Source organism: Prinia subflava, chromosome 25 (genome assembly GCF_021018805.1).
Source record: "Prinia subflava isolate CZ2003 ecotype Zambia chromosome 25, Cam_Psub_1.2, whole genome shotgun sequence".
Taxonomy (NCBI): Eukaryota; Metazoa; Chordata; class Aves; order Passeriformes; family Cisticolidae; genus Prinia; species Prinia subflava.
In genome coordinates, this window is record NC_086271.1 from 3,318,041 (window position 1) to 3,333,074 (window position 15,034).

Consider the following 15,034-nt stretch of genomic DNA (forward strand, 5'->3'; position numbering starts at 1 on the left):
GTGCTTTCAGATTAATGAATTAAATTCCCTGATTGATCATTAAACAAAGAGACTTCTTTGCAAACATAATCATCAGCGTGATGAAATATGAATGAGACACTATCCGCTGAGATGCAGGGGAAGCAGGAAATCTCTCATTTAACAAGGCTAAAATGTTTCCACAATACAAAGCTGTGGCTTGGTCCATCTTCCCTAAAAATACATTTCCTTCAACCACCAGGTTTTGTGGACCTCAAATGGCAGGCAAATTTTACAAAACAGAGAAACAAAAGAGAAGACACAGAATTAACTTGAGCCCTTACAGGAATTTAACCTCTCAGGACCCTTTTGGGGTGCAGTGCGCACCCCTTGAGTAGCCAGGTACCCCAAACCCTTTGAGCTCACAGGTGGCTTTGCTTTGGCAGCACCTGTGCAGTGCCAGCGCTGCCTGCCCTGCCCTGTGGTCACACTGGTGTCACCACAGTCCCCAGCCCTGTCCCCAGCATGCTTGGGACTGAGACATGCTCAACTCAGAGAGGCCAGGAGGGCAGCTCATCAAAAAAGAGCTCCCCAAACTGCGAAATGACTTCTCCAGGCTGCAGCTATCAGGTGTGAAACACAATAGACTGGCTGATTCTGTAGCAGTGACACTTTCAACACACTTAAAGCAGGAACAGGGCACAGTGAAGAAGGTCAGGAAATAACAATCAATACTACTCTTAAGAGTCACCTTCCCCTAGAAAAGCCCCTGAGGGGTTTTATCAGAAATTCTAGAAGTAGTGATCGCTCTGAGTGAGGAGCATAAGCTACACCCAGACAGGTCCTGAGCTCAGCTGAATCCAGGGGATAAGAAAAGATTGTATCAAGGGTGAAGAAAAAATAGGATTGTGGGTGAGCTGTGCAACCACTGGACACCAAGAAAGAAAAAAGAGATGGGGAGTGCAGGGAGACAGCTACAAACACCACTGTAGAGCACCTCAGCTCAACAAATCTGCCAGGAAATGGCATCTGATTAAAATAACCCATAATTCAGAATTAAAGAGAGCGAGCAAGAGACTGCCACTTAAAAAGAGAACGTTTCAGCTCTCATAAAAAATACATAACACTTATGAACAAAGCTGAGACGACACAAACTATAAAGTATTAAGAAAAAAACACCCATTTAGATCATAATAATTTACTGCATTGTTTGAGTAATTACTTTTAAGCTCTAAATTAATTATGAGCTTTACTCATGGAAAACCAGCCTAAAAAAGCTAAAATTTAAGTATTCCAATCACATTTCAGCTTGAGCCCAGCAAATAAACATTTTTTGGCTACAGACACAAGAGCCTCAAGGGCTTTTACATAATTCTAATACTTTATTTCTGCACCAAGCTTTCTTTTCATTGCACATGCCTTGATAGCTTGTTCCTTAAAACAGGGTTTTAAAACAGACCTCCTACATTTAAAAGCATCAATTATTATTTCCGCCAACAAACCAATTCATCAACTAGATTAAATTCACATACGTGCCTTTTTTTTCCTTTAATACTATGTTTTTCCAGATGAAATGTGTAACTGTTATTCACTGCTTTTTGCTTCATTTTTTTATTGATTACATAACTTGCATTAGGCAGAATTCTTCTATGTTCTGGCACGTTTTGGCTCTACGGACAGTGGACTGAGAGCCAGATTTCCCTGGTCACTGAGCTGAGCTCCTGCAGGCTGCCAGCCCCAGCACGGGGTCACCCAGCCTGATCCAGCAGCTTCTGTTCAGGTTGAGGTGGAGCATCCCATGCTGGGCCAAGTGGCCTCTTCTGGCTTCACCCCCATGGTTTCCATATGTTTTCAAATAAATCTCCCTGTTCTGTGTTTTGCAAATTGCTCTCTAAAGGCATGCAAAGAGAACAGACTCTCAGTTCTTCTCTTTGTGGGATGTATCTATGCATTTACACATATATATTTATACATATATATATATCTATAAAAAGGTATGTACAGAGATACAGGTACGACAGAAAGAAAATATACATCAAGACCAAAAAAAAAGGCAGAAAAAGAAAAGTTTTCTCTTAAGGAATTGCATCGACTGATTTGAACCAGAAGCCCAGACCCAAAGCCCTCAGGCATGCTGGAAGTTCAGTCCCGTGAATGGAGTAATTTATGCAAACTTCTAAATTACAGGGAACGAGCAAACCATTTGCAAACCATTTCCATATATTGCTAATTGGAGCATTTTTCATGTGTTTAGCTGTAACGAAACTGGGACCTCGAGGACTCTGTAAAATACAAACCCAAAAGCAATAAAAACAAAGCCTTCAGGTTATCATAATTCTTCTGTAACAAAACATGTGTGGGCCACTGGTGATATTTTTTGTAACTGATAAAATAATGCTTTTTTTTTTAATAAAGCCTTGATGTAAAAGCATTGCATTAAGTTTCTCAGTGGCAGGACTGGATCCTGAAGAATGAGAGCTGTAAAAAACACCAGGGTGTACACAGCTTTCTACAGTCTAACCTAAGTTTCAGCTGGACAAAATCACATTTGAACACACAGAATTATTGCAAATACTTGTGCTGGTGAAGCTCAGCTGCTGCCTTTTTATTGTTTTGGGAGATACTATTTTTAGATTAAATATGTGCTAGAGAATCTCTTTAACTACATATTTGTTTATTAAATTGATCATTTGAAAGCTGGACTCCATGTAAAAGTAAAGTCACACAGCCAAATGCTTTTGTTTTCTAATTGGATAACATTCACTAGAATTAATAGCACACAAATGGTACATATTTCGTTGAAATATTTCAAAGTTTATGTTGATGTTAGTTATAGAGGCTGGAATGTAAAAGAATGCCACTTGATTAATATTATTAGCACACCTACTGTCAGGTACTTTAAATCACAATACAAAGAAGTAATTTTGAGTGACTGACAAAGCTAAAGACCTTCTCTTGGTAAATTAGCTAAACGATTAATTCGTAATTTTGCAAATTCCATGATCTGATTCGTATTTTGATTTTGTATTTCACACATACAAAACTTTATTCCCTAACGTATTGCACTGCTTTCCTGACTGTAGAGAGAATGTAGAGAAAGGAACAGCATTTTATCAAAAAACACACATTCTCATCTGTCCAAGGGCTAATTGTTTGAAATTCTTGGCTTCTTCCCATTAAATCAACAGGAACTTCACAACTGTGACAGCAAAAGCAACAAGCCTGACACGTGGTTAGAGACTTCGCGTCTACAATATAAAGACAAAAGCAAATACATCCTCCACCAGGCAGCCATTCCCAATGTCCCACCTTCACAGGAGGCAAAAGCCAAGCTTTGCTGATGAGGAAAGCATTCCTCGTCCTTCTGGCCCCTGCCATTTTCAGCTGACAGCCCCCAGTGTGCCCTCATCTGTCTCTGTCACTGGTTCCAGTGGCTCCCACTGCGAGCCAGCCACCAGCATCAATCCCGAGCCCCAGTGCTGTCGGCTCTGAGGAGGGAAAGCTCCTTCCCCTGCCTACCCACAGCCTCCTGCCAAAGCAGGAAGGCAGCACACAGGCAGGAGAGCAGCCTGTGCAGAGGGCTGCAGGTCCACACAGGGGGAGAGGGTGAAGGGGAAAGTTATGTTAATAAAGGGAGGAATGAATGCTCTGACTTACGGATGGCTGCTGGTGCACAGGGTGCTCCTGCTCCTCGGGGAAAAGGACTCCCAGAGCCACTGGTCATTTTTACTCATTTCCCCTTCACTGAATTCCCCCAGAATGAACACACCTTTATTTGTTAAGAAACGTTCTACTGGAAGTTCCAAAAGCCTTGCAAACTCGCTTTTGATACCTCTCCAATGAGAATGCTGAATACCTCTATCAACAGCTGTCTTCATAAATATTTTTTTCCAATATTTACACAAAATCACAGTTGTCCCATCTCTTCATGTGCTCAACTTGACATAAAGGGAACTCCTAATGGGATCTGGGGTGAATGGGTCTGGTCACATCCCAGCGTCTCCAGTACATAATAGTCAAGTACATCTCACTCCAAAAATCTTCACAATTACTAGAGGGGAAGTAAGGAAAGGAAGGAAAAATGATACATTTTCTTTTTTCCGTCCTCTAGAAACCTTCTCAAATTACTGCAGGAGGTGACTGTTATCCAAAACTAGTAAGTGTTTCTAAATTGTTTGCAGAGAGAATATATAACACTGTTTTTTAAGTTGTTTTTAAGTCAACCTTTGGAAACAGACAGATTTTCAAGTAATGGAAACATTCTATAGAAAGTCAACAAACCCATCATCAAACACCACAAAACAAAGCAGAAATGCCCCAAAGCAGATTTACAGTCTGCAAGGAAAGACCAAAAGTCTTAACTGTATCAAAACACATCACCTCTAAGATGTCAAGAGAATTTCTGAAGTCCTTACTCCCAGCAACTCTTTTCAGAGTCTCGCATATGATCCCATAAAATCAATTGAATCCCACAGCAGGGTTATGAATGCATAACCTTGCGTTCACATGTGTTTGGGCAGGGGGGTTGGGAATCTGATAGACTTGATCAAACTGATCCAGGATGAAATCCCCTTCCTGCCTTCAAACCTCAAATCCAGCAAGAAGATGAATGTAGAAGGCAGGAACACAACACAGAATCCTATATGCCTAAGAAAAATAACTTAGGGGAGCACAGGATCACTAAGGCTGGAGAAGACCTCCAACATCATGCAGTCCAACCTTTGACCAAACACCATCCAGCTCTGGGAGCTCTGGAAAGGAATTATTGCACAGAAAAACCCAACACATTCAATTCCAAAGAAGCATTTAATCCATGTTTGAATAAGCTCTTTACTAAACAGGCTTGTGCCTGAACACCTGCTTTTACCACAGGATTTGGCAGTGCTTTGTGTATTTTTCAATTAAAGACCAGTATTTAACTTCTGGGGGGAAGCAGGGCCTACTTGCTCAGGGAAGAGATTAAAAATTAAAAGGTTAGGCTGTTATCACACTGCAGATGTGAATCAGAGGTAAAACTCGAAATCCAATTGTGTGAAAACTCATGCCAGCTGTATTACTGTCATCACATTTCAGATTTGCTGTGGATTAGAACAGATCAGTAGCGTGGCTGCAGTGTGAGGGCAAACAAGGATTAACTTTTACCCAGCCCAAAAAGCTCTGCCACCCTCTTCCTCCAAGCCTCTGAGGGATCCATCACGTGATACCCTCCTCTCACCTTCTGGAAGTGGCTAAAGAAAGCAGGGAGAGGAGGACTCTGAGTTCTGCTGCACACACACCTCCTCCCTGGCCACAGCAGCTGCTTGCCCATGAATATGGCGTGAAGCAGCTGTTCCCAAAGGATGAGGATGATAAACTGCACCTCTGAGTCATCCCTACAAGGGTACACCATGGATGTGACCATGGTTTCTATGTCACATCACTGACCAGCGCTTTATTTCATGTCCCTCTACTAAGGGCACTGCAGAGCAGGGCTCAATCCACTGGACAGAAGGCTTTTCAAGCTCAAAAAACCCCCCTCTAGTCCACTAGGTTTAGAACAAGATGCAGTCTTTTGGCTTTCGAGTCAACAGAATCATAGAAATTTTTTTTTAAACTACTAACTGCAGCATTTAGGTTTCAGTGAAATAAGTATATTTTATTTCTTATGATGATTTTTTCTCTCTAGTCTCTTTCCTCTCATTCTCTTTCTTATTCTGACCCTCTTATGAAAATGCTTTTAGCTTTCTTCCACCATCTGCTGTGGTTGGTGTGAGCAGAGAAAAGACACAGAAGCTGATTCCCCTTTTACTGTTGATTTCACTCCCAGTTCATCCCCTCACACAGGGTGAGAAACAAGACTGGCATTGCTTATTAAATGCCATGCACATGTGAAAACTTCGTGTTTTCCTAGTCGCATCCTCTGCCTTCACAAATATTCATATGAGCTCGAGGTGAAGGCTCTGGACACTCGAAGTCAAAAACGTCAGAGACATTATACACTGCATAAAAGTAGCAGCTGAAGGAATGGTTTATTAATTAATGAAGATGAAGGTTCACTAACTGTGCTTTCCTGAGATTTCTAACCAGCTACTTCTTCAGCTAAAATGTCTTGGTTCCCACCCAGCCTCCTCCTCCTCCCCAGGATAACTCCGGTTTTGCAGCTGCAGCAGTGATCTCATGCTCGTGGTTAATACACCTTGACTCCACTTCAAGTCACAGTCCCTCAGCCCTGTTTCAGTTTTCTATTTTATCCTTTTGGGAGCAAAACCTGAAAATTCGTAAAACAGATTTTAAGAGTAGCTTCTTAAAATAAACTGCCCAGAGCTATCATCTCAGTATTAGGATCACATTACCAAAAACAGGGCAAAAAAAATCTTGTTAGACCTTCAAGTTGTTCTGGCATTTAAAGAGCCACATTACAGCACCTGGAGAAATCTAACTATTTTATCTAACTATATATAGAAATCTATATATTTTTGAATAATGTGCTTGTATTTCTTTTAATAATAATAATAATAAGGACTACATTATGCCATTCATTAGGAAAACAAAAGAGGAATTTTTAGTTACTGGATTATACACCATCCTAATATTAATGTGGCATTAAAAATTGCTACAGAAGATATTTATAAATAAACACTTTTCTAGGGGTGTACCTCAATCTCAAAATTACCTCTTACAGAGATAAAGAGGCTGGTCAGGTTAGGTCAAACTCTGCATAAGTGACCTCTGCATAGGGTTGCAAAACATCAAAGAACATGTTTAATATTTGGCTTTAATATGTTTGCCACACTTTAGTTCTTTTCTTAGCTCAGCTGGGTAACAGATGACCATTTCACCATATTTTACTGCTTTACCATAATCACCTCAGAGATGTTCTCTTTTCCTTTTTTTTTTCCTAAGAGAAGGAAAGACAAGTTTTTTCTTCTTTAAACAACATCTTTTTTATCCCATCATCATCATGGGGGGACGGGGAATGGGACACACCAAAACTTTGTATTTCTAGGTGGGAGTGCACTGCTGGTGGAAAGTTTTTTGTCACTTGTTTACTGGCATTTTTTAAAGGTAAGGGCTGGGCACTCTAAGTAATTTATTCTGTTATTCTCCTTACCTTAAAAAGCCCTGCCACATCAAAAAGAATCGGTGGGGCTTTTTACATAGAACTAATTATTGTGACAAATGATTCCCTTTCTCCAAAGTGGAGGACAAATGAATTCTCCATAAGATTTTGAGCTCCTGATGACCACTTTACTCCTACTGACCACTGCTGGTTAGGATGAGCACTGGGAATTACTAATTTTATGAGGTTTCACGCTATTTCACATGCTCAGTTTACTAAAATTTAAGTATGTGAACAAAAGCAGGGTCACTTAAGTGAATTACTCTGCTAAAAGCATCTGAAGTCAAGTGTGGGACACACCCTCTAAAAATACATGGTAATTTACTGGAAAATTTTGAAGCAATCATTCTATAAAACTTAGATATGCTTTTAGAGTACAGAGGGGTCTGGATATGGCTATGAATAAAATATGTATTGGTAACCCCCCGACCCTTTTCTGTCAATTAATCATCATTGTTAATAAAAAGTATTATATAAAAATAGCTAGCAAAAAGTACCTGAACGTCAGTTAAGTTATGATTCTAAAAAAGTACATGGCTTGGAAACACCAATGGCAAGTAAAATGCATTACTTCAAGTATATTGTTGAAGAGAACTGTCCTGTATCACTTCTGCAGCTATTCAGACCTGGCACAGCATCAGCTTTTACCATATGGCTTTTTCTTCCCTTGCTGAAAGTGAATCTTCCTGTCAAAGAGCAGCTGTTCTAAATTATCACATCAAATTTTAACCTTACAGTAGACAACCATTGAACCCACAGAGCCACGACAGTGAAATATTTCACCTCCTTGACCTGTGAAGGATTTGTCATTGTTTAGGTCTATCCCTGCCTCAGAACAACACCTACACTAATTGCCAGGGTATCTGATGCAGGTACTTAAAGCTGAAGCCACAAACAAATTCTAGGCAGTGAACTTTGTATTTTCTCTCCCTAAACGGGGTGTGTGAAGTCCAAGTTATTATTTTCTTGGCGTGCTACAAAGAATAACACTGCAATTTCAAACACAAGGAGACATACAAATGAACTGAACGTTATTCAGCTTGTCATCCAAGAAACGGCAAATCCTGATACTTCTCCCGCAGTCTGAGTGTTTCAATAAAGTCTGCTATCAATTGCTGGTTATTTAGATGTCTGCCAACAGCATGTTTTGACAACATCTTGTGCTTCACACTGAGAAGCAGCAGACTGAGAGTAGATTCTCCTTCTCTTGTACTCATCTTTCAAGATGGTCCTTACTCCGAGAGCATTTTCAGAGCTGTGTGTTATCAAAACTCAGCTCCTGCTGCAATTGCTCTCTGTTCAAAGCCTAGTGCCAGCTGCCAGTGGTAATGCAAACCCCTGTTAGCCTTTCTAAGTCCCACTCTGGAACTAATAAGGGATTGTCAATGGCTCTATAAACTCTGCCAGTGGCAGAGAAATCAATGGAAAAAGTTCCCTGAATTCCCACTGACAATGCAATCTTTGTGCAACTCCGAGATTGAAAAGTCACCCAGGGTACAGTGAGCGAAACCTGCTGAGGATGATACTCATTACTTAATCTTTAATCTTCTGAAAGCCTCCAAAGAAAGGAACCCATTACAGTGAAAAGGTTAAGGAAATGCCAGCGAGATCCCTCAGGATTCTCAGTGACAGACATGCAGAAGATTCCTGCAGGAAAATCCTGCACACAAATTCAGTGGTAGCGCTCTCAAACACGTGAGTGTCAGAGTATTAAGGCAAATATTTCTGTGCTGAGAAGGGCCAGTAAATGTTGCACAAACTTGTTAAATTGGAGAGAGTCTGGGTTCCAGGCAGTGGGGTGTGGTGTGTTTGAGGAGTCTTTTTGTCAGGGTTTGGAGTGAGGTGGTCATTTGGTTGCTTGAAAAGCAGGTAAGGGAGACGAGGAAAAACTTGTCAACACAACCACTAAGTGGCAGAACAAACGCTTACAAAGTGGTAACATATCTGGATTAAACAAACATACAACTGTATTAAGTTGCATTTTGTGAGTCATTAACACTTTTGCAAATATTTCCATTATTTCTGAGTGAACTTTTCCATTTCCCACCTGGTTTTAAATACAAAAATTCAGTTTTAAATTATCTAGTCCTGCCATATATTGACATTGTAGTACTGAACAACTTGGAGAGATGTATTGCTAAGTTTTCTGACAACCCTTAGCAGTAATGTTACATTCAAGCTCCTAATCATTGAATGTTAAAAACTTTGTAGCAATATTTATAATCATATTTTTAAATACTTTTATCACAGTCTCAAAAAAAAAAAAGTAAAGGCTTTTTCAAGAAACTAAAAAGGGCCGAAAGAACACTTTTCTTACATGTATGAAATAATGTGCATAGTACTGTATCAAAAAAAAAATCTCTTTCCCAATTTTTTTTTTTCCTTCAGGATGTGTAACAAAAGCGGTCAAAAAACCACAACATTGTGCCCAATACATTTTGCCTTAAAAACTTGCATTTTTATATCTACTGCTCATGATGAACAAATTGGACAATATTTTCCAAATTTGTAACAGTTACTTTTTATGTAACTTGTTACATAAAAAGTTGGCTGGGGATCTTTAGGAAGTATTAAATGCAACCTAATTCTTCTTCCATAAAAATCATCTGGACATCTTGACATAACTTTCATAAGAGTTAAATAAATTCTAAGCAGGAAGGTAAATCCTTCACTGTTGTGCTGTGTTTATGTACTTATAGAATGTAAGGTGGATAAAACCAATGAATATTTTACAAATAAAATTATTCATAATTTATAGCTGCTGTCATTTTAGTTTACCAGCTTGAAAGATTAAGAGTCCTTTTAAAAAGCATCTTGCCTGCTTTTTAAAATCAAAACAATACAAACCGAAGGAATAAAAAAAACAGACCTCTGCTTTAAAAAATTTGAATCCCCAGCTTTTTCAGATTTCATGTAAAAGGAAACTTTTTTGATAGCTCCATTATTATGTTGTATGATCCCAATATGATCAGAGCCTACATTTTACTAAATATAATTGCTCCTGTGCAGAGTCTAAGAGTTAAGGCCACACATTTGGCAGTGCAATACATCCGAGCCACTCAATTAATTCCAAAGAAAACTCTGTAGTTGCAGAAAGTATTTGTACCTTTTCTGTTTTCACTTGCACAAAATTGAATAATTTAATAAAAATTGTGTAGTTCCTCACAGTATCTTTTTCTCTTTACATGTAAAGTCATATATTTTTCCTATTGATCTAGAAAAGTAAAAATTAGATTTACTTATGCGGAAAATTGATTATTTAAAGCAAGGAGGGAAAAAAAAGAAGTCTGGATAAATGCTTTGCTTCCTTGGTATTAATGATGTTGTACATATTTTTACCTCAAGTGCAGCAGTCATTCCACTCAAAGAATTAAGCAATGTATGTGATGGTTCAGATTTAGCAGCCACAGATGGCATTCCTTTCATATCTCCAGAAACTCAGAGAGAGAAATATGACTTAGGAGATGCTCACTGCACAACCTGAAGCACTGAAAAATTTAGTGCTAGGGGAAATTTTGTGAAGTCATTTTTGCAATAACCAGGCACAGTGAGTGAACTTATCCTCTCCTTCCTTTACCCCCCAACTCCCTTTTCTCCCATTCAATCCACCTGATTAATAGCTAAAATTAAACACATAAGGAAGAACTGTTGGGTTACATTCTTTTCCCTTCTGGCTTTGTTCACTCATGGTTAAAACTTACAACTTTATAACGTAGCATTATAAAGGAAATTCACAGTTCAGACTTACTCAATTCCAGCAACTAAAATTTAGAACTATACCTTGAAACAACACCATGCAGAAAATGTTATTCTGTGCTTTTTGGGTCATTCTGTCCAGGACCACCAATTTACATTTTTCATTTGATAACCAGAGCCAGAAAATTTGGTTTTGGTCTAGGGGGTCACCTGCTAGAAGCCTGCACAACAGCATTCAAGCTCACTCATAGTCCCACATGGATAAACAAATGCCCACTGCACACTTGCTAATTAAGTATATTGTAATGAAAAACAACCTCCTCCATGGCCAACTGGTCTTTCTGAAGTGCAAGAAATAACCAAGAGAATAGACACATTGAGGATGGAAAAGATTTATTAGTCCAAACCTGCCAGTGCAGGATTTGCTTTATCATCTGGTTACTGCAATTTGTTAAAAAACAACTACTGAAATGAGGCTTCCATTATTTACCTGAGGAGCCTTCTGGATCATCACAGAACTATAGAAACATTTTCTGCCACTTATCCTACATTTTTCCATTTATTTTGCTATCAATACCCCAACTAGCCAACCTTCAGGTAGTGAGATCTATTGATCTATTTTTTCTACAGTGTTCAAAATAAAACTGAGTCAAGCTTTTCCATGTACAGATCCCTCACTGGGCAGGTGACGTGAATGCTCCTTTTTTAAACTCAATTTCTGGACTGTTCCAAACTCTAAGCCAAAACTCTAAGCCAAAACTCTAAGCCACTGGCTAATGTCTTCCTGCACTTGAAACTTAAATAATGCACACAAGACTCATTGCCTTTTCCATAAAAATCACAGAAAGGATGAGGTGTAGAGCAATCAGTCTGTCCTTTAAAAAGAAGGCACTAGTAGAGAGGAATAGTTCAGAAAAGAGGTATTAGAGATGAGATATTACACATAAAAGATATCTTGGAATTTTTCAATATGGAAGCTGAAAAGGGAGCAGTTATTTCCTCATTATAGAGCATGGAAAACTTTATCCCAGTGACTCTAAAAGAGAAGGGTTAAACACAGCAAGAACTTATGTTCTCCACACAAGGCAAGATATGGCATTCATTGCTATAAAAATTAAGAGACTAAAAATATAAATGAGTCAAAATATTGACAAATTACTAAAAGATTGGTCACTGATTTCTATTGCACATAGTCTTTCTTACAAAATCTATCTTCAAAAGTCAGCAGTGTATAGGCAGAAGCTTTACCCAGGAAAGCAGCACTTCTATTTAGTTTTTTACATTTTCCCTCAGTTGCCTTAGGAGGATGCCATTAATCACTGTCAGAGAAAGAATATTAAGACAGATCTGACCTGATCTACGCTGCCTGTTTGATTTGAAACAAATTGAAAAAATGATTTTTATCTTGTTGACTGAGGGGCAGGATGGAATTATTGGAAAGCATTAAGCTTAGTGTGTAGTTCCAGCAAGTTGGGGGGTTTTCCCCCTAATTAAAACACACTAATTCTAAGAGAGAAGATGCCACAGACATGTCTTTTGGTCAGAGTGGCAGGAAAATAAAATTTATAAAAGATGTCATGAGGAGGAAGTCCTGTTCAACCATGAAATATTAAAATAAGACTAAATAGATAGGATCATTGTGATGCTAAAAACGCTGTAATAAAAAACAGCCTACAGTGGATGATACATACCATTACAATTAACTAATATAGGTATTAATTAAGGTTAAAATGAGTATGAAAGGGTGGTTTTTTCAACTTGCTCCCCAACAGATCTTTACTTCAGACAAACCCTAATCCCTCCAAAACACTGAGCAGGAGCACAAGCCTTTGCTAGAAGAGGAATTAAATCTCAAACTGTTAACCTCAAGTGTATAATTTTGGTGAAATCTTTGCTCCACAAACACACAATAAAGAGGACAAGGATGGCCACAGTGAAATTCCTTCACTGACTGACAGGTAGATATGTTGCTGCTGTACATGTAAAAATCAGTCAACAGGATCCAGGACAGAACAATATTCCACCCAGCAGGACCCCATCAGCTGAGCTGGCTTTTCACAGCTTACATACAAATGTGTTATAAAAACACGCACCAATAACAAAAAATGGTCTGAGTTTGTGTCAACTTTTCCTGGTTATGCAGAGAAGAGAAAACAGTCAAGGACATTGGTAAAATTTGTGTTATTTGGGGGGCCATGACTGTGCCTAATTTTCCAAGTACAAAGAAAAGCTGTCCTGAATGAAATTTAAACAGGCTGATCTCATACCATTAAGGTCCTTCATTTTAATCCTCAGTAATAATCTCATGCTAATGCAAAATGACATTGTTTATGAAAACAAACAAAATCAGAAACAGTCTGAACACAGTATCAAGTAGTGATGGACACTAAGCTCTTAAGTGTTTTCAACTACTGGGAAGACAATAACCTCTGCTACTAAATACTCCTTCAGACTTCAACAGAAACTCATTTTTTCCTAAGTTATGCCTTCATTCCAACTCATGCTTGTAACACCGTTTTGGGGTTACACTGCCACAATCCAGATTCTACTGCTCTTTTGATGACAAAAAAAACCAACCAAACAAACCAATATTCTGAGTTTTCCAACTCCTGCTGTGCCATCGTTGCCAACAAACACGAGGTTTTGAGTTCCTGCTTTTAAAGAGCCACTTCAGTCACAGCACACCGAAAGAATCTGATCAATATGACTTGCAATAAAAGTCAGCAGAACACTCTATGTTAAATCAGAATAAACCAGAGAGACCTGTCGCTATTGTTAATGGCTTCATCATGCATAAGTCCTTTGATCAACAGTGAATGAGGAAGCAAAAAAAAAAAAAAAAAGGAAAAGAAAAGGTGTGGGAGAAAAAAAAAGCGAAATACAAAAATATATTCATTTTATGGTCTGATTTTCTCTGCAGAACTCAGTAGGAGATGCCTTGCCTGCTCCAAGCATTTGAAAATTAGTTTTTAATAAAAGTTTACTTTGATTTATTTAGCTTTACTTTTGCTCAGTTGTAGTCTGTCACTTTCTGAAGTGCTTGTCTCTCTGTGTTCACGTGTAACTGAAACTCTAAACCAAGTTTTCAACCATTTACAGAAACACAAGCTCTGTAGCAAGCAAATATACACAGTAGATAAAAGATTCACTCGTCTTAGCATTTCTAAGTGCAGCTATAGGGGGTCCTGGATAAAGCATTTCTGAACAATAAAATATCCTCCCCTGAATTCAGTTATTAACAAAAGAGTTTACATTGTTTTTTTATAAAAAACAGTATCTAACCCCAGAAAAGCGTCCTCAGATCTGGCTACCCAATTTATTCAAGGGCAAAAAATTATTTAAAATCTACTTAAAAGAAAAATCAAAGCAAGAACACTCTTAACCCTCCCCCCCAGATGTTTCCCTCTCATTTGCTGAGAAAAAGTCATGGCTATTGTTTGTTGGGCTCTCAGTAGCTCCCCAGGACTTACTTGGTTGACATAAGTATTGCTGTAGGACTGATTAAAAACAAGTAGGCACTGTCTCAACCAGGTTCAGAATACTTTAAATTTCTGTTCTACACATACACATACCCCTCAGTAAAGATCTCAGCTATTCTGCTTGCAACCATGGGATTTCCAGATGTTACTGTTTAATTTTTACTTATATATTTAATAGAAGACCCTTTGTCATGGCCAGCACCCTTCAAGGAATTCTGTGCAATGATTGAATCAGCACAAAACTTCAAAATGTAATTTTATAAAAAGCATAGAAATGTTACCTGCTATCATCTTGGTTGATATTAAAACTAGTAAATACAGCATGCATTTCTCTAAGATTTAAAAGACTATTTCTGTAAAAAATCCAAACCCCCAGTGTACTCTTGTTCTTTGGAGCATTCACATAACTGCAGTTTACAGAAATCAAGAGTTTGGGAAAAACTGAGTTAAAATACATGAGTATTTCTGAATAAACTTCAACCATTAATCATCCATATGTATCTGCATTTAGTAATTATGCTACAGGAGCAATACCACACATTTTTTACCAACCAACCCCAATTAGTCAACACAGCTCAATGGCAAAAGTCATGTATCAAGACACAAAGTTTAAAAGACAAAAAAGACACCGAAAAAATCACTTTTTTGACACAAACACTTAAGAAAACCATTGTAATCTGGAAGAAGGTCCAAGAGTGGTAAGAGGGGCTAGATTTGCTACACAACATGTTACTAAAAATTAGTTCTTGACTCTTACCAAATATTTTTAGCAAATTAAGTTACACAGCCTAAAGAACCCCCC

The 15,034-nt window shown here is 38.4% G+C and overlaps 1 protein-coding gene across 3 annotated transcripts in view; it reads right to left on the minus strand.

Moving 5' to 3' along the window:
• The window catches only part of EPHA3 (EPH receptor A3), a 176,744-nt gene that overhangs the window by 106,982 nt on the left and 54,728 nt on the right, over nucleotides 1–15,034 (minus strand). The gene's annotated exons all lie outside the window — the stretch shown is intronic.